The sequence below is a fragment of the Equus przewalskii genome, chromosome 22 (assembly GCF_037783145.1).
Source record: "Equus przewalskii isolate Varuska chromosome 22, EquPr2, whole genome shotgun sequence".
Lineage (NCBI taxonomy): Eukaryota > Metazoa > Chordata > Mammalia > Perissodactyla > Equidae > Equus > Equus przewalskii.
This window is the reverse complement of record NC_091852.1, coordinates 46,628,490-46,654,539: the sequence shown is the minus strand read 5'-3', so window position 1 is coordinate 46,654,539 and position 26,050 is coordinate 46,628,490. Positions and strand designations below refer to the sequence as shown.

General features: G+C 34.6%; 1 long non-coding RNA gene across 2 annotated transcripts in view; it reads right to left on the bottom strand.

Moving 5' to 3' along the window:
- LOC139078668 (uncharacterized) overlaps positions 1-26,050 on the bottom strand; it is an 82,003-nt gene that overhangs the window by 14,488 nt on the left and 41,465 nt on the right. The window contains exons 3-4 of one of the 2 annotated variants that reach the window (XR_011531690.1): positions 24,898-25,025; positions 22,109-22,215 (exon numbers count right to left, since the gene is read on the bottom strand). The exons of the other annotated variant lie outside the window; for it this stretch is intronic. This is a non-coding gene — a long non-coding RNA (uncharacterized lncRNA). Of the gene's footprint in view, positions 1-22,108; positions 22,216-24,897; positions 25,026-26,050 lie in introns of those variants that run through there. 2 annotated transcript variants of the gene reach the window in all.

The following is a 26,050-nucleotide window of genomic DNA, read 5'->3' as shown; positions in this document are numbered from 1 at the left end:
CCCCTCTTAACAGTGACACGGCCCTGGGGTCTGACAGGCTGTTACACGAGCAACAGAGTTGTATTCCCAGGACCCTAGTTTGACAAAAGGAAAACAGTGGAATACAGCAAAAGCTAATTAATCTTCCCCTAATTGGAATATGGGCAAACTGGGTGTTCATTTAGCCTTAGTTCTGGAAATTAATAATGTAAACAAGCTTGTAAAGAGAGTATTTAACACTTCAGAGGATAAACTGTTTTCAATCAAATATAATAAAAAGAATAGTTTATTTGCAAATAATTAATGTGTTAATATTAACTTTTTCTCATCCAGTAATTTTAGAATTACCCTATGGACAGCTCCAAAGCACAAGTTTATTTTGTGTTTAATTGATGCATATTAAGTAAAACTGAAAAAAAAAAAAAAAACTCCTGAATTTGTAAAGACTCCATGATTCTGAATCTTTATTGGTTCAGACTGGCTTTCTGCCCAAATAATTATCCATTTATTTAGTTTAACAAATATTTCTTTAACATCTGCTGTGCATAAGCAACTATAACAGATTATATACGATTTTCATTAAAGCATGGTTATATTATGTGCATAACTTTTGTTTGTAAAATAATGGAGAAAGTTAAGAATTGTGTATGTGAATTTATATGGAGACAATACGTGCAGAGATAAGGAATGGATTTCTGGCTCCATAGACTGAAGCCTAACCGTGTACACTCCACATTTCCACTCTGGTTCTTAGTTTTGTAGGACTCTAGACTTGAATTATCTCAACCAAAGTGGATTCTGTTCTTAGAGACTAGTCATGACAGGCAATTCCTGAGGAGACTGATGTAGAAATCATAATTTTATTTATTGAATCATAAGGAACTTATTTTCAATAGCAGAATATGACTATCTGTGGTTAAATTTTTCTAGAAATTTTGTTTTGTTTTTATTGATTTGTCAGACATTAAGAATATTATGGAATAATCTTAAATATTTAACTAGCTATATCCTTTGGGTTTTGTCATAAAGGTGATATTATATGGAAAAATATAATGCATAACTATTTTTTTCCCATAAAACAATTGTACCAGATAAAAGCATCTGTCGGATTCCAGTTTAAACCATTGTTAAGGAAACCAGCTAAAAAGTTTCTATTCGTGAAAATATATTTAAACATCATGGGAAATAGCACTTATGTACTACTTGAGATTGAAGGAACATGTGTTGTTTAAGGGTACTTCACACTGATGGGAAAATTGCAGACATTGATCATAGAAAGAGAGGTCAGCCTATATACGTGCAGGGTCCCTCCGGCCCATTTCATTTATATTTACAGTTCCTTTTTTATGTGTCCAAAAAGGGATTTTATTTTTTCCCACTAATCTGTATGAATTGAATCACTTGAGCTCAAAAAGAGATTGAGTGAGAAAGAAATCTTCACACACCCTTGATGAAGCATGGTCATCCAGCGGAGATTTGATGGTGAGCGAAATTGAAGAGCCGAGCGCTGGGAAAAACTAGCTATGTGTGAAATATGATATCATCTTTATTTTGCAGATGAGAAAACTAAGGGATAATTATGTTTAAGTAATCTGCCCATGTTAGTACTTCAGCTAAGTGGTAGAGTCAAGCTTTGAATGCAGACAACGCTGCTCAAAAGTCCAACGTTAATCCTGATTTATGTTTCTACATTAAGTCGATGAGAAAAATCAGCTAAGGGAATGCTTAGTTTTAGTCTGCACAAAAATAATGAGGAAGATGATAATAATAATGCATAAGGATTGATAGAAAATAGAAAAGACAGGACCAGGATGAAGGGGAGGCAAGCTAGGCAACTAGAGTATAAAATTTAAGAAAGCTCTCCCTTTCAGGTTTGTGCAAATGCCAGCACCACCCTCACACACCCCAAGAGAGAATGCCTCTTTTAATTTTAAATAACTTCATTCTTATTTTTTAAATGAGAAGAAAACCCATTTTTAGTTTTGGGATCAGTCATTAAGAAAACTAGACATCTACTGACCACTTGTTATATGCTTTCCTGTGTGTGCACATTTATTAAATTTCCAAATAAACCTTGAGATTTATGGCTTTGGAGAATATTCCATGACATGAGAATGACCATGCAGTGGGTTACATGCTAAGAAAAGCCTGAGGAAGATACCATTTTTTCCCACAATAATGAAGAAAAAGGAATAACAAAGAGATTGGGGCAGTAGAAACAATGGCAGCTATTGAGTGGGAAGAAGATAGGACCCTGCTGATTAAAGATGATGACATGTTTTTATACACTCAAGTGCACTGTGCATCATTGATTTTATTTTCTAAAGGAAGAAGTGACTGATTGATAGTAGGTGGTGGGCAGTGAAGGAGTCTCTTTAAAAGGAGGTAGAGACAGTGTTTTAGGGCTCAGGGCGGTCTTTCCCTCAAACTGCACTTGAGTATAAAGTTAAAATAAATGTAAAATAAGAACACAGGAAAAAAACAAGTCAACTTAAGCTAACATGAGTGCACTAAAAAATTTATATGGGAAAAGTCCTTGTAAATGATAGACTAAAGATTTGTAGAGGATTCTACTCATACAATCTTGTTTGGAATATGAATGTAAAGCAGGACTTTTCAGATTCGTCCAAACATGGAGCAATTCTAACTTGTTCCACAGGACATTCTCTGACTAGAAACTGTTGTGTCAAGTAAATTAGTGAGTGTGTCTTAGCCTGGTACCATGATGCTGAGATACCAATTCTTATAGCATATTTTGTAGTATGTGCTATTGGGTAAGAAAGCCATTGTACCATTAAAAACAAACAAACACCAAAGTTGTTGTCTGAAGAGTGGTATAAGTTGAAAGCCATTATAGTAAAACTCTTTAACTAGTCGTTATGAGAGAAAAATGTGTACATCTAGAATCTGGCCACTTTTTTTCCATGTCTACTGCTATTCCTGTGGTCCAAACCACAATTTGCTTTTTCTGCACCACTTCTAAGCTGGTCTCCTTATCCTTCTAGAGAGTGTCCTCATTGGGGAAGCCATAGGGATCCTGTCAAAATTACACCTGATCGTGCATAACATCATCCACTGGCTTTCCATCTCTTTTGGAATAAAATCCATCTCTTTTGGTATAAAAGCTCTTAAATGCCCTCCAGTATCCTCTACTCATGCTAGATCTCTAAGCTCAACTTCGTCCACTCTACTGCTCCCTCTCACTGGCCTCTCCACACTGGCCTCTTGTTCTTACTCCACTCCTCAAACCCTTTTCTGCAAAGCAGCCCTTGCATGAGCCATTCTCTGGCTCTTCTCCAGAAAACCACAGGGGCTGCTTTCTCATTTTCTTCACAACTCTACTCAAGTGTTCCTTACTGAAGAAATCTTTCCTGACCACACTTTCCAAATAGCAGCCCCCACCTCCAGCCAAGAGATTACTTATCATCCTGCCCCTGCTTTATTCTTTTCAGAAACACTTATCACCACCTGGCTTAGTAAATCATATATTAATTATCAATTTATTTTCTGTCTTTCTCTACTACACTGTAAGATATGAGAGCAGAAATTTTTCTGTTTTGTTCTTGTTGAATTCCCAGAGCTTAGAACATGGCATTGTCCAAAGTAAGAGCACAATAAAAACGTGTTGGGAAAGGAATGTTTTCAACATCCTGATAGAAATTGTTCTGCAGTAAGAGAAAGTGTACCCACCTTCTAAGATGAACGATGCTGAGAGCTGGAGAAGAGGTTCCTGACGGTGTGACCCTGTTTCCAAGAGTCTTTGAGACCAAATGAATAGAGGCTGCCTTGTGGTTTCATCTTTCAGCTAAATCTTTCCAGTAAGGGTTTATTCATGGAAACCACTTCCAACAAATGGTACTCAGCAAACCTATTTTGTGTTACATTTTTCTCACTTCTTATTAAAGACTTTTCTTACAAATACCCATAAAACTTTTTGTTCTGGGGATGTCCAGGAAGTAGTAAATCACTATCTTTCTTCATTACTGCCTTTCTTGTTTTTTAGAAGACACCATCCCTCAGTCTAAAAATAAGAATAGGAGGGGAACAGCATATGGTCACCTTTAAATACTCAGCATCCTTACTATGAGATGGTGGCTACCTAGTTTTCCTGTTTCTTACTCAAGAGACAGGGGCAGTCCTGGGGGATCTTTTTCTTTCAGAATGTTGGGCTGTTTCATGAGGGTCAGCATAGATAGGACCACACCTATTTTTCCCACCGAACTTATGGTTAGTGGAAATTATTTCAGTACACTTTTGGGATGTGCATAATTTTTAGTATACAAGACTGTTCCAAGGTATTACTTTTATCTGTCTTTTTAGGTTTTTGTGGTTGTACACTAGCAGAATGCTTATGAGTAGTTGATGCTTTGGCTCAATTTAAACTAGAAGTAGCCCTCTCTTTTTAAAGCTAGTAGTACTGGCTTTAATATGTGTCATTTTAAAAGTTTCAAGGAAAAATACTGCCTCCATATATCACTAAGAAAAGTGTGGCTTGTAACACCAAAACAAGAGCTATATTGCCCATAAAGGTAGTATAAAATGCATCATTTATATGAATAGTTTTATTAGTTCAGTACAAGAAGTAATGATTATAAGTCCCTTACACATATAAAGAAATTTATTCGTATTTTATGTCTTTAAAAGAGAAGGAAGGAAAGAAGGAAAAAGAAAATACTTCAAATAATGTGTTGGTATTCCTAAGATTTCTGGTACTTAATTTATAGAAAACAATCAGATTGGTTAACCACAGGCTTGTTGCGGTCATTGACATCATGATACTCATTACTTATATGAGAATAATAAAGAAAATATTAACTATTCATGGAAATATGTAAAATATAGCCCCTAGTGAAATTGTAAATAAAAGAGTAATCAGATAAAACACCATATCAATGACCACGATTTACCAAACATCATTATATGTGAAGATTATATGTCAGAAATGAGCCCGTGTATATGCTATTGAAAGTTCTCTGCTGAAAATTCTTGGCCTATTTTTTTATATTAAATGTTGATATTTGATATAATGAAAATTGATATTAAAATGCTTTAGAATAATTGGGGAGCATACTATTAAAATTCATCTGACATACTAGGAATTGTGTGATTTAAAACAATAAAAACGAATATAAAAGTTTATAAAAACTTTAAAATTACTGTTATAAATATATAGGCATCCACCTTAATATCAACATCACAGATAAAACAGGAATGCTCAGCTTGTCTATGTGTGTGTCTGTTAAGACTGCATTTGCCAATATTGATGGACTCACAAAATGAAAGTGTCTTGAACAAGGTAGAGATTTGCTTTCCTTCCACAAAATGTGAAGTCTGCAGGGAGCCGTTCTAAGGCTGGTTGGTATGGGCTCCATGGAAACACTACTGTTCCTTATTCCTTCCATCTTTCTGTTCTGCCATCCTAAGCATGAGGACTCCATGCACATGATGGTTTTGCCGTCATAGCATAGCTGCTGGAGCTTTACCCTAAGGACTAGATTCCCAAGAAAAAGTATACTTCAAATGTACAGACTTATCAACTCAGTACACATGCTTGGTAAAGCTCTCCTGAAGACCCACCACTCAATGGTTTTTTCCCTTGGCCACTTATTTTTATGAATTGCTAGAAAAATGTAGGCTTTTAGTTACTCACAATGATGCACCCCAACAGTGTAAGAGTTTGTGAGTATAGGAGGTAGAATATTAGGCAAACAAACATCAACCTGTTTTACAATCTGTTACTCAGATCCAGTGACATGAAGGGAAGGACAATGCCAAGAGGAAGGATGCTGCATTTCAATAACTGAATGTTTTATGATAAAAGGGTTTTATATCTGAGAGATGGTTGTAAATAGTTCAATTCCACCAGAAAAGTTCTTTTTCTCCCTCTCTTCTAATTCTTTGGGATTTAAAAAAAATTATATTATTTTCTTGCTCTATGGCAGTGACAAGTGTTCAATGCATTTCAAATCTTTTAATGGTTTCTATTAATATTTTAACAAGCTTAAAAATGTTAAATTGATGATTTTAATGCCTTCTTCCCAAAGATATCAGAACTTAGAATATTTGAATTTTAGTCTACCTCTCTATGGTTTTACAGTATTTTCCCAATATTTCCATTCTGTATTTTTATTTACTACCCAAAATGCCCATTACTGCTACTGCTTTAGACTAAAGTCAGTATTACTTTTTGGCCACTAGTTTCTCACTTTCTTCTTTAGCAGGATTTGTTTTTAATCTGACTACATGTGACATCTCCCATGTGTACTTCCACAGTTTCACTGTGACATATCTCAAGGAGTATTTTCTCTTTTCTAAATTATTTTACTTGGGGATTGTTTCTTTTGAATAAGAAGTTCCATGTTTTCAATCACTTGAATATGATTGAATAATTATAATATAATATGCTATGGCATTTTCTTTCTAATATTCTCTCTCCTTTTTCTATTCCCTCCATCCACAAAGCTAAATACAGGCATAGTGCAGCTTCACTGTATATTCTCCATGTTTCTGATCCTCTCAATTGCATATATTTTTTCCCCTTATATTTCCATGGCCAGGCCCTGGCCATGGTGAATGGATTCCCCTTTTTGGCCAGAGTTGTATTTCTTTTGCAAGATTGTGCAATATTGTGTGATGCTGGCCCCCGAGACTGGTGCTGACGTGCTGATTGTCATTGATGTGCACACAGGACTAAGAACCTTCACATGCACTGACTGGAAAATGAAACGAATACATAATTATCCCTCTTCTACATATTCTTCCAAGTCTTCATTGATCTATCACTGCACCTAACATGAGCATATACATTTTGTAGTATTTTTTAATCAAATTACTCATATACGGGGACACCAGGGGAAATATTTCCTGAGGGAACACACACCTTGCAAGCATCTGAGAAGATCCCAGAGTCTTCGTACTGTGGAAGCGTCCAGGGTAGACATAGCCCTAATTTTCTCACCATTTCAAATGAATCTCGTTTTTCACTGTTAGTATCTGTGGATGTCCTGGACTTTTAAGAGTTTGTGTAATCTTTTAAAAGAATATTGGTATTTTTTCCAGAATCTGAATAAAAGTACCTATGTTTTTTTTTTGTTTTAAAAATCTAATGCGTATAGAAATTAGAATAATGCTTTATGTGTAGTAGGTGCTCACAAAATGCTATTGATATTTAATTGTGTTAAGAGATAGGGCTTATTTTATAAATAAGCATGAATAGTTTCCAAGTGCTGTCATAGTCTTGAGAGTTTCTAAAGTAAAATTGATAGTTTTCTGTAGTTCCAATAGCATTACCTCCTTGATCTAACCACTATTAAAGATGTAATGTGCATCTTTTTCATAATATTTTAAACCAAGGTGTATACATACTTCATAGTTATATACCATACATATGTATATATACACATGCTGTATACATATCTGATGGACACATTGCATTTGCTTTTTCAGTTCTTTAAAGATCTACCACCATCTGATGTGTTTTATTCCATTACATGGCTTACCAAATCATTTCTTTACAATCAATACATACATTGTGTTCTTTTTGTTTTATTTTTGCTGTTGTAAACCCAGCTTCATTAAATATCCTTAAACTTGCATCATTATGTGTTATAATCTAATTTGTAGAGTGAACATATATTACAGGGCCAAAAGTTACAGATGTTTAGCAAGTACTATCAGATAATTATTTCTAGAAGAGATACTTATTTATAGTCCAACCAACAGTGTAAGAAGTTTGTTTCAGCCCACTCCATCTGAATTCAATTTCTGTCACTACTAGCTTTGTGATCTCAGGCAAATACTTTAACCTCTCTGTGCTGCAGTGTTCTCATCTCCAAATTTAGGATAATTATTGAACCTACCACAGAAGATTCCTACAATGATTAAATGAGGTGATACAAGAAAAGTGCATAGAAACTGCTCAGTGCATTAATAAATATTAGGTGACATTTCTACAGAACTAATGTGGATATCTTAAATTTCTAGCCATGCGTCTGCTTACTCTACTTTTATGCCCATTTGATTATATTTTTAAACACTTGAGAATTCACACAGGAATAACTATAATAATTATTATTATTATTATTTTCTTTCTGCTTCCCCCCCAAACCCCCCCAGTACATAGCTACATATATTCTAGTTGTGGGTCCTTCTAGTTGTGGTATGATTATTATTTTAAATGTAGAGATATTATCATTTATATTTCTTCCACTGTATGCAATTTAGAATAAAAATTTGCAATTTAATTGCCTTAAGTACTACATTTTCATAGTTAAAGTGTGATTTTTCTGATTAGTTTGGGATTATTTTTTATTTAGCAGTGGGTGAATAAGAGCCTTTTTTTCCTGGCACTTATAAAAGGCATGTTTGATTTATGGCAAATGTTAATTTTATTCATCTGTCCTCCAGATTGTCCAGCTATGTATTCTAGGACCGAAAATGTCATGGTTACTGAAGCACTATTTTTTTCTGAATAGGACCAATTAAACTATCGTGGGGTAAATGAAGCAGCTAAGGTATAATGAAATGTTTATTCAGTTGTTTGGTTCATAATAAAAATATGCAATCTTGCCACTCTGGCATCTTTCCCAAAAGGTGCTCAATTCTCCGGAAACTGGCCTTTTTATTTTCATGTTTTGTGGCTACATTACATCCATGCCCTATGTCTGTATTTCTGTTAAAATGAACATGATTGTCTTACGGTAAAATTAACACCCCCAGGTGACAACCAGAAAAGGCAAATGCCACAGAGCCAGAGAATAAAGAATCTTGGGGGAAAAAGTCACCTTAGAGAGTCCTCTGCCAATAAAAGCAAACTTTTTCATATGAGGAAAGAAACTAAGGATAGTTAAGGTGTTCGCATAAGTGTGCACAGCTAGTTAAGGACAGAATTAGAATGAAAATACACATCTACCCAATTTAATACCTATTCTACGGTATTGAGAGCTTTTTCTACTTAAAATATAAATCCAAAATGTCACTTAAAATATATGTGTGAAGACACCATCTTAAGAATTTGAATATTTCCCTTGAATAAGTAAAATAATATCACCTCATTCTCTAAAAAACAATCTGACTTGAAGAACATTCAACTCTTTGGTTAGAACTGGACACATCTGGCTGAGTGGAAAGTGCTTGTCAAAAAGAGCAATCCTAATGGGCTCTCATTTTATTCTCCTCCAGAGAAACGACCCCAAGTAAATAGTTATTTGAAATTTAAAATGCTGGTACTAAGCTTATCTGATTTCTTTTTCTTATTTTAATGTTAGATGTAGATTTATTTAGGGCTAAGGTGATAACAACTCCTTTTTAAAGCTATAGGTGGCTTCTGACAGTATTTGCAAATATTTTGTTCAGGAATTATACATCTGCCTGCAAAAATCATCCCAGAAGACTCTATCTTTATTCATAACGCTGAGTTCTCAAAATAGTTACAATACAATTTCACTCACTATTTGTTCACCTGAAACATTCAATCGTTGATGTCATTTCTTCTTGGAAATCTTCCAAACTACATTTTGGACTTATCAACTGACTTCATATACTCATGGTTTACACTGTCCCTCTATGACTATTGCGGAAGAGGTGTTTAATACAATAACATTTCAGAGGTCCTTGGTAAAATTTTCTTCTGTACGTTTGAATATTTCATAATGATATGGTGGCTCAGTGTACACAACTTCTAGCTAACTGTTTATTGCCTGCTTCTTAAAGACAAAGAAATATTTTAAGATTTTTTTTGTTTCTTTTTTAAACCCTTAGACCACTCTAAAAATTTTACTGGCATTTGGTAATATCTTAGTAAATAATAATATCAAAAGCACGACAGAGTTAAAGTTTATATTGAAAGACCATTAATGAGTATTGGTGAAGGAGAGAGGGAGGGGAGGAGGTGGGAGGAGGCTGAAGAAGAAAAATCATTTGCTAAAATCTAATATTTTGGTCATCTGCTTCATGTTCTTTTCTTGCTCTTAAAGGTATATATATTCCAACGTAGATTAACACTTCTATTTGTTTTCAGAATATGAAATTTGCTATAGAAACATTTAAGTTAGTAAGTGTCACATATGTGTGTCCCTTCTTAGCAGAAAAAATTAAGAATTAAGCAGGGGTATTTAGGTATATATGTTATTGATTATTATTCATCAAAAATAAACTTCCTAACACTGATAAGGGATCTTCGTATTTTCATAAGACTGAATAAACTTAAACTCTATAAGACATAATTAGAATCACACGAATTTGTACACAGGTGAGCTGATGAGGTGAGCTGTCCTGGTGACTGATCAAGAAAGGTCCAAATTAATTCTAAGGACCTCTGTGACTTTCACTAGACCATTAATTTTTGAAAATCACATAATTTCATTTTATCTTAACTTTATTGACTATAAAATTAAAAGATGTAAATTGATTACAAATGTCCAACTTTTTGTTTTTAAACAGAGGAAACATTTTATCAAAATCTGTCTTACTCATGACACCACCATACAAAAGACAACTGGAGAACAGAGGATTTAGGAGGCAAGTTAGTTCTAAAGACACATCAGCTGCTTCTCTTTTAACCTTTTCCTTCCTGGCCATGATTTACCAACCGTCTGTTGGCCGAGGTTTACCAGAGTGCATGTTCTAGTGGTAGGTTATTATGCCTCCAGTGCATCCATAGGTCTTTTTCTCCAACTGTCTCTCAGTCCATCTTTCCTTTAAAAAACCAGGCTAGGTGAAATCAAATGAGTGAATCCCAATACTGAAAAGTTTATGTTATTATTTTGAAAAAATCTGCTATTCCAAAGACGTGTAGCTCTATTCAAGTTCCTTAACTTCTTTCTATTTTAGTTACTTCATTTACAAAATGAAGATAATAGAATTTTCCTCATTAATACTATCAGATTGCCTTGAGACTGAATCATAGCACATACTTGGTAATCTGTCCTTTTTGTTTGTTTGTTTGTTTCCTATTCAACAATATCTCACTGGTGAAAAAAATAGAAAATATTCAGTGGTACCATTTCATGTTTTGATGAAGAGCTTAGGCATTAGAATCAGATGATCTGAGCCAGAATTCTGGGTCCATTATGAGGCCCAAGCTTCCATTTCTTCATTTGTAAAATTACATGTACTCTTTCTCTTCAGCATTTGTGTCACTCTTAACGTGGTAGGAATTTAAGAGTATTGACAATTTTCACGTCATTCATAGGGTTGGAATTCAAAGACCAAATATCTAATATACTGTACTTGCTGGTATGACTGAGTACCTCTCAACAACTTGCTAAAAGTCTATGCTTCCTCTGACCTAAAACGAGTTATCTCACCAGCCTTCTCTCCGACACTTCTTTCCATTAAGTCTGCTGTTTTTCCACACTGATCTAATGAGGAAAACTTATTTAAAATTACAAAACAAAAGGCTCTGAACTCTAGTGAGTTCTTACTATGACAAGCACTCCCTTGTCTTATTTCACTTAAAAGATTTTTAACTGGATTAACCAAGAGTCATCTCCAGCTAGAGATAGTAAAACAGACTATGTAAATGTGTCTTCCTCAAAACAATGACCATTTTTTTATGGTCTCCACTGAGATCAAAAAAAGAATAAATTCATTTGAAGAGATGGTTGGACTCCTTGAAGATAAGCCAATAATAGTTTGTATACCTCGTTAGCTCTGGCCACAATGACTTCCTCATTCTGTTGACATTCGAAGAATCCATGGTAGTCAACTAGAAAACTGAGACACGAAAGGCTGTAACTACCACCTCCTTCCCCAATTCCTAAGAAGGGGGAAAACTCTCACAAGAAAGTGAAATGATTTAGGGTGGATCATTGATTTGTACCATCCTTTCTGTTACCCGTTGCATAGCATTGCCAAGGTAGTTAGTATAAAGCACTCACTCTTATACTCAATGATCTGTAAGTCAGCTCACAGGGCTTTGCTTCATGTTGTATATCTGTGGGTCACTGGAACAGCTCCACTTCAGGTTCCAGGGCTTTGGGTCTGCTGGAGCAACTCCACTACAGGTTATCATTCTGGGACCCAGGCTAACAGAACAGCCATTTCACAGAACATGTTCTCATACTGATAGTAGAGTCACAAGCCAAGAAGCCCAAATGCACAAGCATATTTCACGTCTCTGTTTGTCTCACCTCTGCCAATATCCCATTGACCAAAACAAGACACATGGGCAAGACCATAGTCCACTGGTGGGAAAGAACATTCTGTCCAATGTAAGTCTATGGCAAGGGTGTGGATATATTATACAACTAAAGGGAAGTAAAGACTGATATAAACAATTCCATCTACCACATGTATTTACCCTCTATTTCATCTGTCTTTAGATTATTTATTGCTATCTATATTAAGTATTGTATTCCTTATTCAGATAGGGCTATATTTTAGTGCTCCAAAATTCTTAGTTAATAGATTATCCTTGATAGCACTTCCAAAGCATGGAGTGTGCAATGTCTTTAAGGAAAACCTTGTGGATTTTGACTATTTGGATGGAAGTCCTTGATAATGTACCGTACATTTCCAGGCATTCTTCAACCTAGCATACTAAATGTAACTTGATCTTTTAAATAAGTTAAGATCATTATTGTCAATATCAATTCCTGTTCTGTGCTGCCTTACCTTTTTCATCACTAAGCCTGTGCATTTGGAGTTAAGTTGCCTATTTTTGCATAGTTTTTCTTTTTTACTTAGCCATTTGAAGTCATTTATAATGCAGCATATAATATTGGAGTAAATTATGACAATTCATTCAATAATTATAAACTTGAAAACCAAATACCCCAACCAAATGTGATTTTATTTGTGATAAGAATAAGTAGTCTCTAAATGAAGACTAATGAATGTGCATATAATTATATAATTAAATTGCATAAGTTTTAGAGTATAGATTTAGTAACTTATAATTTCACTTTTAAGAATCAATTTTAAATTCTTTCTGTATGCATTCCAAATAGAGAAGGAATTGCTCTATTATTCTTTTTTGCTTTGCCTAATATGCAAGTGTCCCTTGACATTAAATTGTATACTTGTATGATCATCTGGTTGATATCAATGCATGAAAATTGGCTTAAAATTGATGAGTTATAATGATATTCATAATTCTCAACATCTTTTGTCTTTTAGCTTCTTTGATGTGAGATAGGGTACTTGATAATCCAGGTTTAATTTTACATTTTTTTTTTCTTTGTGACATAAAACCTATTTATTGTTCCCAGAGAAACTATTTCTGTCTTGGCTACAGAATGTTTCATTTTTTAACTCACAACAGGCATCTCATGGAACATTAACATCTAGGAAGAAACTAAATAAGCACCTTCATTTCAGTGCATCCATTGTTTAATGAGTGAGGCTATTTTTCATTTATTGATTTGCAGCTAGTTTCAGCATAAATTAATCTGCTCATGCATTTGCCATAATGATGAGACTAGCAGAGCATTTGATTTACACTTAGGTTATACTTATCATAGTGCTTTGAGGGGAAAGCACAGGCACTGTCAAGCTATTAAAATTATGATGGTAATGATTATGATGCTGCTGCTGCTGATAATAATAATCACAATTATTATTTACTGTATTAAAGGCAATTTTCAAAATGTTTTACATGCATTATGGTGTTTATTTCTCCTATCAAGGCAATGAGTTAAGTACTAGTATTTGTATCCTCATTTTTTACGTAAGAAATCTGAAGATCAAAATATATTGTTAACTTGCCCAAGGTCATACAGAAAACAGTGAAGGTGTGGTCTGTCTAAAGCAGGACATATCTGATTTCATAGATCACGTCCTCAAGAGAGCATAGGATACTGCCTTCTGAAGGCATTTTTTTTTTTGTCAGTGAGACAACAAAAGTAACTATAACTCAATTCCTTGTGATAGTTTGTATCATTATTAAGGAATTCTTCTGAATCATTTTTGATAAGCCTTAGTTAAAAATAAGATTTTATTATATCGTATAGTTGCACAGTATCATATTTAGACTATAATTGGGTTGATATTTTTTGTCTATTTTTCATTTCAAAAATAATAAAAATGGCCTTTATAAAAAGAGAGTATTATGAAAAAGAAGGAAGTGCATATGCATATTTAGCTAACACTAGTGTGTATCTGGTCACTCACATGTGAATGAGCATCAATCAATCTGGACTACTTTTATGGACCACTGTGGAATAGGAATGCTAACATTTAATTTCTGCAAGGAACTAAATGGAATATCCATTAGGTTTCATATAATTCTCTGTGTTCCAGGTCTTCTGCACTTCCCATCAGTTTTTAGTAATCTATTTTTGATGTTCTATGTGCTGATTTTAAATATTTTTGCTACAAAACTGTTTTAAATCAGCCCTAACTTCATAGAAGAGTTCAGCCAGTTTTGTGGTACTTTATCAGTGTGGGAAAAACAACGAGAATGCATCATGCTATCACAAAAGCTTGAGATTAACTGAAGAGAATTCATCTTTTCTTAAGCATAAAGGCTGAAGTTTTTAAACGAATCATAATAGTTTTTCTGAAAAAAGGTAGCCTATTTTCTGTTGAAACAAGTTGTGACTTTGCATAGCACTCAAGAAAGTAACACAGGATGTATAATTTTCTGTTTCCACATATTTTAGGACATTTTTTGACAAACATCCTACATAAGTCATGTGAAGAAATTGTATGAATCATTTTATTCTGGGTCTATCAGGTTGAACTAAGAGATATGGAATTATCCAACATCATTCACATTATTCTGAAAAATATGAGATTTTTCAAATTCCATCTACTTTGTGCTTAGTCTTTGTTAACAATTAATGTTATCACTTTTGTTATATAGTCTCTTGATTATGTTACAATTTAATTTTAAAATTGCCAATTGATTAAGGAGGCATTTGCCTCAGAATATTTTTCCATTTGTCTGATTAAACTGTTATTTACAATTATTTTGGCCTCAATCAATAATATGAAAATGAATATTAATTACAACTACTTGCACTTGAAGTCACCCTGCCAATGCTAATTGTAACATGAGAACTGTATCTGTAGTAACTTTCTTTTAAATTAATGCAGCAGAGAATCATCTATCAGCAATTTCCGTGGGGATACTGTTTTATCGTGGTCATGCGATCATCATCTCATCATAATACATTAGGTTGCTCATCAATTAATATGGTAGTTTTGCAATTTACAAACAAGTCGCATGTATTTTTGTATCACTTGACCTGCACATCAGCTGTGTGGGACTGAATGGGCAGGCAGCATTCATTTTCTGCAGTCGAGAAACTGAACCTCAGAGAGATTGAGTGGCGTGCCTCTGAGGACTCAGAAATGAGAGGTACAACCGAAGAGACAGCCTGAGCCACCTTAAATGGGAGAAAATAGTTGTAGCCACATATATGGTAAGGGACTAATATTTAGAATAAATAAAGAACTACAACTCAATGACAATAATATCTAATATAAAAATGCACAAAGAACCTGAACAGACATTTCTCCAAAGAAGATATACAAATAGCCAACAAGCATATGAAAAGATGTGTCAACATCAACAATCATTTGGGAAACGCAAATCAAAACCACAGCCAGATACTACCTCATAGCTGTGAGGATGACCACTGTCAGAAAAATACAGAAAATAACAAGGATTGTTAAGGATGTAGAGAAATTGGAATCTTACACACTGTTGGTGGGAATATAAAGTGGTGCAGTCATTATGGAAAACAGTATGAACATTCCTTAAAAAATTAAAAATAGAATTAACATATGATCCAGCAATCTCAATTCTGGGTACATATTTATTCAAAAGAATTGAAAAGAGGGGCCGGCCCCGTGGCCGAGTGGTTAAGTTTGCGCGCTCCGCTGTGGCGGCCTGGCCTGGGGTTTCGCTGACTCGGATCCTGGGCATGGACATGGCACTACTCTTCAGGCCACGTTGAGACGGCGTCCCATACACCACAACTAGAAGGACGTGCAACTAAGATATACAACTATGCACCAGAGGGGATTTGGGAGATAAAGCAGAAAAAAAAAAAAAGAAAAGAAAAGAAAAAAAAAAAAGAATTGAAAAGAAAATCTCAGAGATATTTGCACAACCATGCTCATTGCAGTATTATTCACAGTAGGCAAGAAGTGAAAACAACCTAAATATCCATCAACTAACAGATAAAGGAAATATGGTCTATACATATAGGGAAATTCTATCCAGCCATAAAAAAGAAGGAAACCCTAATCAGATGCTACAAGAGGAATGAACTTGGAGGACATTATGCTAAGTGAAATAAACCAGGCACAAAAACCAAATTCTGCATGACTGCATTTACATGAAGTATCTAAAGTAGCCAAACTCTCAGAAACTGAAAGTAGAATGGTGGCAGTCAGTGGCAGGAGGAAGGACAAAGAGAAACTGTTGTTCAATGGGTGTACAGTTTCAGTTTTATGAGATTAAAAACTTCTGGAAACAATATGCATATGCTTAATACTACTGTACTTTACACTTAAAATTGTTAGGATGATAAACTTTATGCTGTGTGTTTTTGACCACAATAAAAAAAGCAATAGAATACATAAGTATTAGAAAGGAAGAAAAAACTGAAAAAAAAGAAAAAAAGAAGAAATCAGAGCGAGGAAGTGATTTAGGAGAAACCCAAACCCCAAATCTGCCAATAAAAAAATTGAGGCAAAAATTCAAGTTCAGTGAATACTGCTACTAACAGTAGCAACATTTGCCAACTACTAGATCCTACTGTCCCTTCTTGGAATAATATCGTCAAGGTGCCAACCTATAATTCAATACCCAGCAATCATTCTCTCCGAAAATAAAAATGAAATAAAGGTACTATTAGAAAGCGAACAAGCAAAAAGAAAGAAAAGCCTGCGAGATTGTCAAAAGCAGGCCAACACTGGAGGAAATGCTAACAGCTGTCCTGCAGGATGAAGGTAACTTTTATCCCAAAAGTTATCCAGAGTTTTAGAGAGAAAAAGAAGGCAAATATCTAAACTCATATTTAATGCATAAAATAATAATTATGATGCTTATTGACTCTGTGACATAATATATATGAACATTGCCTAAAAATTTTATGATTAATGTTATTAATATTGACTTTACAGTAATTGTTATGAACATCAACTGTAGAGAACAACAATAAAAATTATATTTTTTAAAGTAGTATGTAGATCAGGAAGTGGGTAACTGGATTTAAGGGTTCGAAGGTCGGTGAATTGTATGGGAAGTGCTAAAGGTACTAATTAATGTTATAAAATAAAAGTAAAGGATTTATGATAAAGTTTTATAGGATAAGCATTAAAAGTTTTGCTAAGCTTTGTGGACCTGTGGATTGATGTTTTTCCTTGCTTTTGCAAAGTCCTTGGCCATTATATCCTCAGCAATTTCTTCTGCTCCATTCTCTCTTCTCCTTGTAGAGCTCCAATTACACATACATTAAAATATCTGGTAGTATTTCATAGACCCTCTAAGCTGTTTTCTTTTTTGTCATTCTTTTTCCAATTTGTGTTTTAGTTTGGAAATTTTCTGTTGTCTTTAATCCACTGATTCTTTTCTTTAATGAGTACAGGCTACTAAGAAGTCAATTCAAATATTTTTTATCTCTGGTATCTCATTTTTCACTTCTATCATTTAATTTTTTAAATAATTTCTATCTCTCAGCTGCAATTTTCTACCTGTTAATCCATGTTTTCTACCTTTCCCACAAGATGATTTAACCTGTTAGACTTATTTTAAATTCCATAATTGGTCATTCAAACAGCTGAGCCATTTGTGGGTTTGGCTGTGTTTTCTGGTCCTGCCATTGTCAGTTGGGGGGTGAGGATGGGGGGACAGGAAGGGGAAGTTCTCCCGGGATATGATTCTGTGTTTATTTTTAACCTATGATATTATTTTTTGCTTTTTTTTTTTGCCTGTTCTACTTTTTTTTTCCTTTCTTCTCTTCTTTTGACTTGATTGGTGCTATTATTGAATTTATTACCATCTTACCATTTTAATATTATTTTAGTAAATTTTCCATAAATTTTACATGGATCCTTTACTTCTTAGTATCTAATGTTAATTAGTGCTTTTATCACTCCCCATACAATTCAAAGTTCTTAGCACACTTAAATCCACTTTCCCATGCTACTACTTTTATTGTATTGTTTTACTAGTTTTATTAGTGTTCATACAGTCAAGATTGTATCATAAGGGTTTCTTAAAAGCAGTCATAACAATCTGAAGTTCTAATTCATAACATTATTGTTTTATGTGGTCTATTCTTATAACACAATTATTAGTTATGTTTTACAGTTATATTGTTTAGATTTATCCACGTGTTTGTCCCCTCTTGCTCTGTATTTCTTCCTGAAGCTCCCGATTCTCTTTTCGTTCATTCTGAAGGACAGATTTTAATATTTCCTTTAGTGTTGACCTACTTTTGAGTCTCACAGATTTTTGCTTTGTTTTCTCTGATAATATCTTTACTTCTCTTTTTGTTTTGAGGGAGCATGTTTGCTGGGTAGAGAATTCTAGATTATAAATTTGAAGATATTATTTCATTACTTAAAGGCTTATATTGTTTACGGTATGTAGCTAGATTTAATTTTCATTGTCTTTTAAAAATTTTTCTATGAATTTCTTTTCTACTTTCTTTGGTTTTTAGCAACTGTGTGTTGTCTGTGTGCGCGCGTGTGTGTGTGATTCCTTATGGACTTCTCATCACTATCATTTTAGATATTGTTTCTACCCTGTTTTCATTCTCCTGTTTTTCTCAGACTCCACTTATATACATAATATGACTTCATACTATCTCCTATATTTCCTTACACGTTTTTAGCTCTTCATCCTTTGTTTTTTTTCAAGATTCTTTTTAGACTTTTCTTTTTTTGTAATCTATATCCCAGTTCTCACTTTACTTGTGAATAGTCTACTATTGAAACCATCAATGGCATTCTTAATTTCAGTTATAATATTTTATTTCTATAATTTCCATACTCCTTATTAAAGATTTCAGTCTACTGAAATTCTTTATCTTGTCTTTTATTGCTTGAAAAATATTGAATATAGAAGGTTTTGTCTTGTTTTCCTTTTGTCTATGTTTTATAACTCCATTGTCTGGATCTCTTGTAGATCAGTTTCTCCTATCTTCAGTTTCTGTTGGATTTTGTTCACATTGTTGTCTTTTTTTCCTTTTATGACTATTTTTGTATGAATGGCAGACATTGTATATTAAAAATTTTAGAAAAATTTTAAAAATTTAAATGTTTTTATCTCTGTTTAGAGTTAATTTTCTTTTTCTATTGACTAGAAACTATGCTAGGGAAAGTAATATTTCCATATTATTTTAATTTTATTAAAGAATTGTTTAGGCCATTTGATGATCTAAAGTTTTCCAGTTCACTCTTGCTCCAACAGTTTCTGCACTCAGGCTTCCCACATAATACCTGGGAGTTTTACCTGGACTCCCACTTCTTGGTGGCCTTTGAAATCTAATTTTACCCATGTCGGCCCAGAAATCTGCCAAATGCTTCCACCAGTTTTGTGGTGTCTCAGCAGTCATTTTTGGAATCTGCGCCTGACTCCATAGAGTGACTCCAAATGTTAATGTCTCTCTTTTGAGTTTCTTTCTTCTCCTGGGTCTTGTTCATAGAATTCTTAATATCCTTGATACTTTCTGATTCTTTCGGAAGATAGTTTTTTAATAAAACAATTTTGTCTGGCTTTATTTCTAACTCTCAGCAAGAGGGTTGGCTAAAATTGCCAAGACTGACATGACTGTTAATATTCTCTCCATTGGAATATTTTGAGCAGTAGAGTTCCATGGTTAGCTTTTTGTTTTAAAAAGATAAATATTTCTGCTGAATTGACTTTATTGACATCAAGAACAGAAAAGAGAAGTACAAGCTGAAGCTACGTAATAATTCAAGCGAGAGATGATAGTGACGTGGACCAGGATGGTTACAGTGGGATTTTGAAAAGTAGGCAACAATCTGTATGTATTAGCTTAATTAGGGATTGACCTACTTTTACACTGAACATCACTACCAGATTTTGTCTTACTATTATATTCTACTAAAATAAAAAACTGATACACTCTCTCAGGTTCAGCTTTGTCATCAATAAAATGGGAAAGTAATAATATTTGATTATTTGAATATTTTCAATGTCATATTTCCTTACATATGTATGTTCTTATCCCGGGAATTTAAAATAATTTTAAATAAAATATTAATTATTCTGATGTTTAAAAATGTTCAAATCAAGGGCTGGCCTGGTGGTGTAGTGGTTAAGTTTGCACACTGTACTTCAGTGGCCCTGAGTTCGCAGGTTTGGATCCCTGGTGCAGACCTACACACTGCTCATCAAGCCATGCTGTAGTGGAATCCTACATACAAAACAGAGGAGGATTGGCACAGATGTTAACTCAGCGACAGTCTTCTTCAAGCAAAAAGAGGAAGATTGGCAACAGGATGTTAGCTCAGGGACAATCTTCCTCACCAAGAAAAAAAAGATGTTCAAATCAGTGACAAAATAATATTTTATAACATCCTATATTGCCTCTTTTATAATGTGATAGCTCTAATTCTATTACTTTGGGAAGTGAAAAAATGGATTAATATTACTCAATTCTGAGAGTTTGTGGTACTTCTTATATTTCATCAACTACACGAAGTGATAGGGGTTATTAATGGACAATCTTGTATCTTCACATATTAAAAAATATTTTTGTATTTATCTCAGGTCCTTCCATTTCCAATAAAATCAAATCTTTTCTGTCAATGGAGCCAGTAGAATATTCACCTTAGTTTTGCCATAGTGTGTGAAGGCAGCTTTGGAAGTGGGAGAGGTGAATGATTCAGGAGAGAGAGCCAGTTGGCCCTGATGGAGGTGGTGGTGATTTAGGAACATATTTAGACATGGGACTGAGCATCATCTAAATTAAAGCTACGTAGATTTTATCGAGATGGTTAGCTTGGGCGTTATATGCTATGATATACAATACCTCAACACTCTAGACAGGTGAGAAGTTGAATAGTTATTGTTAGAAGAGTGTGACAAATTATGCAGTTAGTCTCATCAGTTCACAAAAACAGCACAACAATCCAATATATTAGAGAGTTTGCCATATAGTTAAGATAATAATTTGTTGTAATTTTATCAAACTTGAGGTGTTATATGATGAACAGAATATGAATTGCAAATACACAGAGAAAACATGTAGGTACTAAATAGGACACAAAGGGATTTTGAATTATTAGGGATTTTCCACATAATCTCCTTTCACACACACTTATCGACATCCAACACATGTTAAAATGATTTTTCTAGTTATTGGGAAATAATAGGAAAATGTAATATAGAAGAGTATTGTTTGACCAATTGACTTCTATCACTGGTAAACATTTGACATACATAACGATAGAAAGAATGAGTTAAAGTATTGTTACTTCTTAATTTTATTCATCATAGTTTCCAATGGAATTTGAAGTTCTTTCAGTAATCCTCCTGGCATTCTAGCCTATATTATAGTGCCCCTGGGAATTTCAGCTGTGTAAACATCTGGCAGGTAGCATATGCAGCCAGATAGAGCATCAAGAATTTTAAATGGTTTTCTCAATGAACGTTTTCTCATGTAAAATATTGAGATACGTTTTAAGTTACATAGATTAGGAACAGGCTTTAGAAAATTCAGACATTAAATTATTTGTAATTATGTAGAAGACAAAGAAACAGACTTCACTTAACTAACTGAGCATAAAATATACATCAGAGCGTCAGATACAGCATATCATCAATATTTTCATTTTCAACTTTCATATGCTGTTTGCAAATGTCCATGAAGCTACTCAAAAATTAATACATAATGCTTTTACTCTCTCTTCTCTTTTTCATTCTCTCTCTCTGTCATTTTCACCTGAAGTATTAAATTAAATCATTTGCGTGACTAGACTTTTGTGTAGAAGTAATTTACTTAGCTGATAGATAATATTTTCTTAATCAAGTCAATATTGCATTTATAGTATCCTTATAATATATGAAAAATAATTTTAATTCTTTATGAAATATAACCCAATAAAGGAACCCCTTTTAGTCTGGTTGGTCTGCCATAACAAAATACCATAGACTGGGTGGTTAAAACAACAGAAATTTATTTTCTCACAGTTCTAGAGGCTAGAAGTTCAAGATCAAGGTGCAAGCAGGTTTGGTCTCTGATGAGACCTCCCTCCTCAGCTTGAAGAAGCTCCCTTCTCTCTGTGTCCTCTCATGGCCTTTTCTCCCTGTTAGCACAAGGAGGCAGAGAGACAGGCAGAGAAGGAGAGAGAGAGATTGATCTCCAGTGTCTCTTCCTCTTCGTATAAGGACAGGGGTCCTATCAGATTAGGGCCCCACCCTTGTGATCTCGTTTCAGCTTCATTGCCTCCCTAAAGGCCCCATCTCCAGATGTAATCACATTTGGGGTTAGAGCTTCAACATATTGAATTTGAGGGGACACGCGTCAGTTTATAACAGAACCTAACTCTCAATGTAGGTATGAAAAGTACCAAGAAGCGGGGGGACCATAAGCGATGTGTCGTGAAAAGGAAATGACCATTTTAATTAAATTAACTAGACTTCATTGAATAAAAATATGAAGGAACTTTGCTTCTCTTTCCTCCCGTACTTTCTTCAAGTCCTTTCCAATGTTGGTTGTTCCCGACCTGTATGAAACACAGGCGCGTGCCACAGCTTTCTGGGTCATATGTGATTTTAGTCGAAAGAACAGTTTCATTTAAGAAATTAAGGTATCTAGCCCAGTTAAATAATCAAAATTCCAAATTTCTTTTAAGTTAAAGTTCCTCCCCAATCCTAGTTCAGCTTTACTTCAGGTTTAGAAACTCACAGTGGGTGTTTGATTTCCTTGCTTCTCTTTTTCTCTATCTAGTTTCTTCTTCGCAAAACTACAGGAAATAGATATTTCTAATCACGTTCTTTGAAACTCCTCTCAACTGGCTTAAGGGGAAGAGGACTCACACAGACTTCCCAACACCCCTCCACCCACCCCTCGTCATCCCTGGACTCATCACCTTGGTCAAAGATGTATAAAGCTGTATTCAAAGATATGTAAAGATATATTCTTGTTAATTTCCTTCCTGTTGACTACTCCAGCTGCTGACCTGGCCTGACAGTGGCCATCACTAATGCTGGGAGAAAGTCTTAAGCCTTTAGCAAATCCCGGGTGGCCTTGAAACTCCCTTCAAGATGTGGAGCTTATCTGATGACAATATAATGTTGCTAGCGCTCAAGACATATTTTATCCTAGTGTTACATGTACCTTTTTGATAAATTTAAGTGTGGAAACGTAAACAGTAACTTCTTCCTATGAACTATGTACCTTAGAAACGACGTGTTACAGTTCAAAAGTGATTAGGATTTTTTATCTGTGTTATTCTGACGCTTACTAATTTAGAGATTGGCAAAGTGCTCATACGCCTCCTAGAAAATGCCAAGTGTTTACTGTAATGTAATTTGCTTTCTCCGTTTAGAAAAAGGCTAGAATGCACAGTGGCATTAAAAAGCTTTAATCACTCCCTTATGACAAAGGGCAATACTCGTACATCAGGAAAACACTAGATGGTGGAACCAAGTCAATATCTTCAAAGTTACATATTTTTTTAGATCTGTAAAGCTTTCTAAATACCAATAAGCATAAACTATATTGTGATATATTGATTTTAAAAAGGTTGCAATATTTTATCCAGTTCTGTATCCACACCACTTCTAAAGCAATTTTGTATATCCTCCCATTAAGAGGTAGAATTTATTTTCCCAATTCATGAATATAGGCTAGCTTTATTACCCACTTTGGCCAATAGAATTCAGAAGATTTTATGGTGCTCCATTTCTAAGCTTACTCTTCAAAAAGGCTTGCTTTAATACATTTTGTGGAGCCTTGCCACAACCTTGTAAAGTAGCCCACGCTAGCCTGAGGAATGATGAAAGAAACTTGGCCCAACCATTCCCATTGCCCAAGTGAACAGCCAACCAACCACTAAAGAGGTGGTAAGACCGTCTAGACCAGCCAGTGTCCAATTGACTAGCCAGCTGACTGCAGAATCATCATCAAGGCTAGTTGATGTCAGTCAAACATCGCCCAGATAAGAACCACCCAACTGACCACTGAGAATGAAGATGATTTGTTATGAAGTAATAGTAGTTTAGGATCTGAGATGATTTGTGCCTATAGCAAGGAAATCGTAGACTGTTTTCAAATTCATGATTTCTCAACTGCTGTTGATACAATTCATAAAATTTTAGAATCTTAGATAGGAAGAATATTAAAACCAGCAGAAGAAGTAACTCAACAACACTCTTAATATTGATCAGTTAACTTTGGATTAAACATTTCCAGTCTCACCATTTGATAGAAAACTCTTTCTGTTTTACTCCATTTGATATTTGTTTTTAATTCCACCCACTTTTGGGGGATTTATCCTATAAGACAATATATACGATTAAATAATATCTCTCTTTTTCATGAAGACACTTCAAATTCTGAAAATATCTATGCCTTTGCTTGAAATCTACTTTTGGTTGAACAGTTTGCTTTAGGATACGTCTTTCCCATATTGGCTTGAATTTTTCAGTGTTGTTAGAAATGTTAATTTATTACTACAAACTACTACACTTAATAACCTTTCCTGAATTTATTGAATTAGTTTCCTATTACTGTTTATTTAGGTTATTTTCATTTTCACAATTATAAATGGTGAAACAACTAATAACTGTGCAATTTTCCTTATATCTTGAAATACATTTTTAGGATAGATTCAGATGTTGAAATAGCTTAATCGTTCGGTAGTCTTTTTTATTTTACTTTTATAAATTGTCTATTGCATTGATTATTATAATGTTACCTGTATCTACAAATCAACTCCAAGATAAAATGGCCCGAACAAAATAGAAGCTAATTTCTCATTCACCTTGAAGTTCTGTGTGGCTTCTGGCAGGTGGTGAGTTCGATGTGGGTGGGGAACTCCGTATGCCAATGCCAGAAATTTGCTTTGTGAGACAGGACTGTGTCTCTTGATCACGCCTATCTTCAAAGTGACTAAAACAGAGATGAGAGCACATAATAAGTGAGCAATAAATACATTTTGAATGAAAATTTTTGTGGATGAATGAATTACATGTGAAAAGAGTTGGAAGAGAAAGAGAAAGAAATGCTAATTAAGATGAGAGACAAGGAGGTCCTGGGGCAGATACTAAATAGGCTTCTAGCTCAGATGAGAAAATCCTAAGACCCCACTGAAAATTTCCTCTTGGAATCCTGCTCTGCTGTCTCCAAAGTCATAACACTTTCCTCTCAGCTACCTCTGAGATTGCTCTTTTTGTGTTTTCATAGAAAAGCTACTCTTTCTCTATTTTTTCTTTAAAAAAACAATGAAATGTTATTTATTCATTGCACAGTGTTAGGTACTTGAGATGGATTAGCTATTTCTCAAAATAACCGTTAAGAGAAGGGTATTATCTACATTTTATTAAATAAACAAATGAATACTGTGGTTTAGGAAGCTACAGTACGTATAAACGATCGCATAGCTAGTAAGTCGTAAAACCTGAATGGAGCTTGAGTTTGTAATGTCAGTGCATCTGCTTTTCACTGGATTGGACGGATGATCAGTTTTGCTTCCTCCTCTCGCATCCCCTCCCTCCCCGTCCTCTCCTCTTTCTGGTTAACGGAAGTCTCTTTGCATGTCGTCATCTGCAGTTTAGATACCTTGTCCCTGCATGTAGGCTCCAAAGCCATATAAAGGAACGTTCAGGAGGGCTTTACTTTTTAGTAATATGGCCAAATCCATGAACGGGGCTCACTCCTTCCAAATAAAACACCGTGTATTTACTGATGACTCCTGTGTTACAAGGCAATTTGGAATTTTCTGAGTTTTACAGGGTGTTCGACCCTCCTGATCTTCCCTCTTTCAACTCTCTCTCTCTCTTTTCTCTGACTCACTTTCTCCTGGTCTTCCTCTGGCCTCTGCGGCTGTCCAGCATCAATATTTGCTACATGTGTACCTCTTTTTCAGCCAAACTTTCAAAGTTCTATTCAATGCCCGTATTTTCTCTCACTCATCC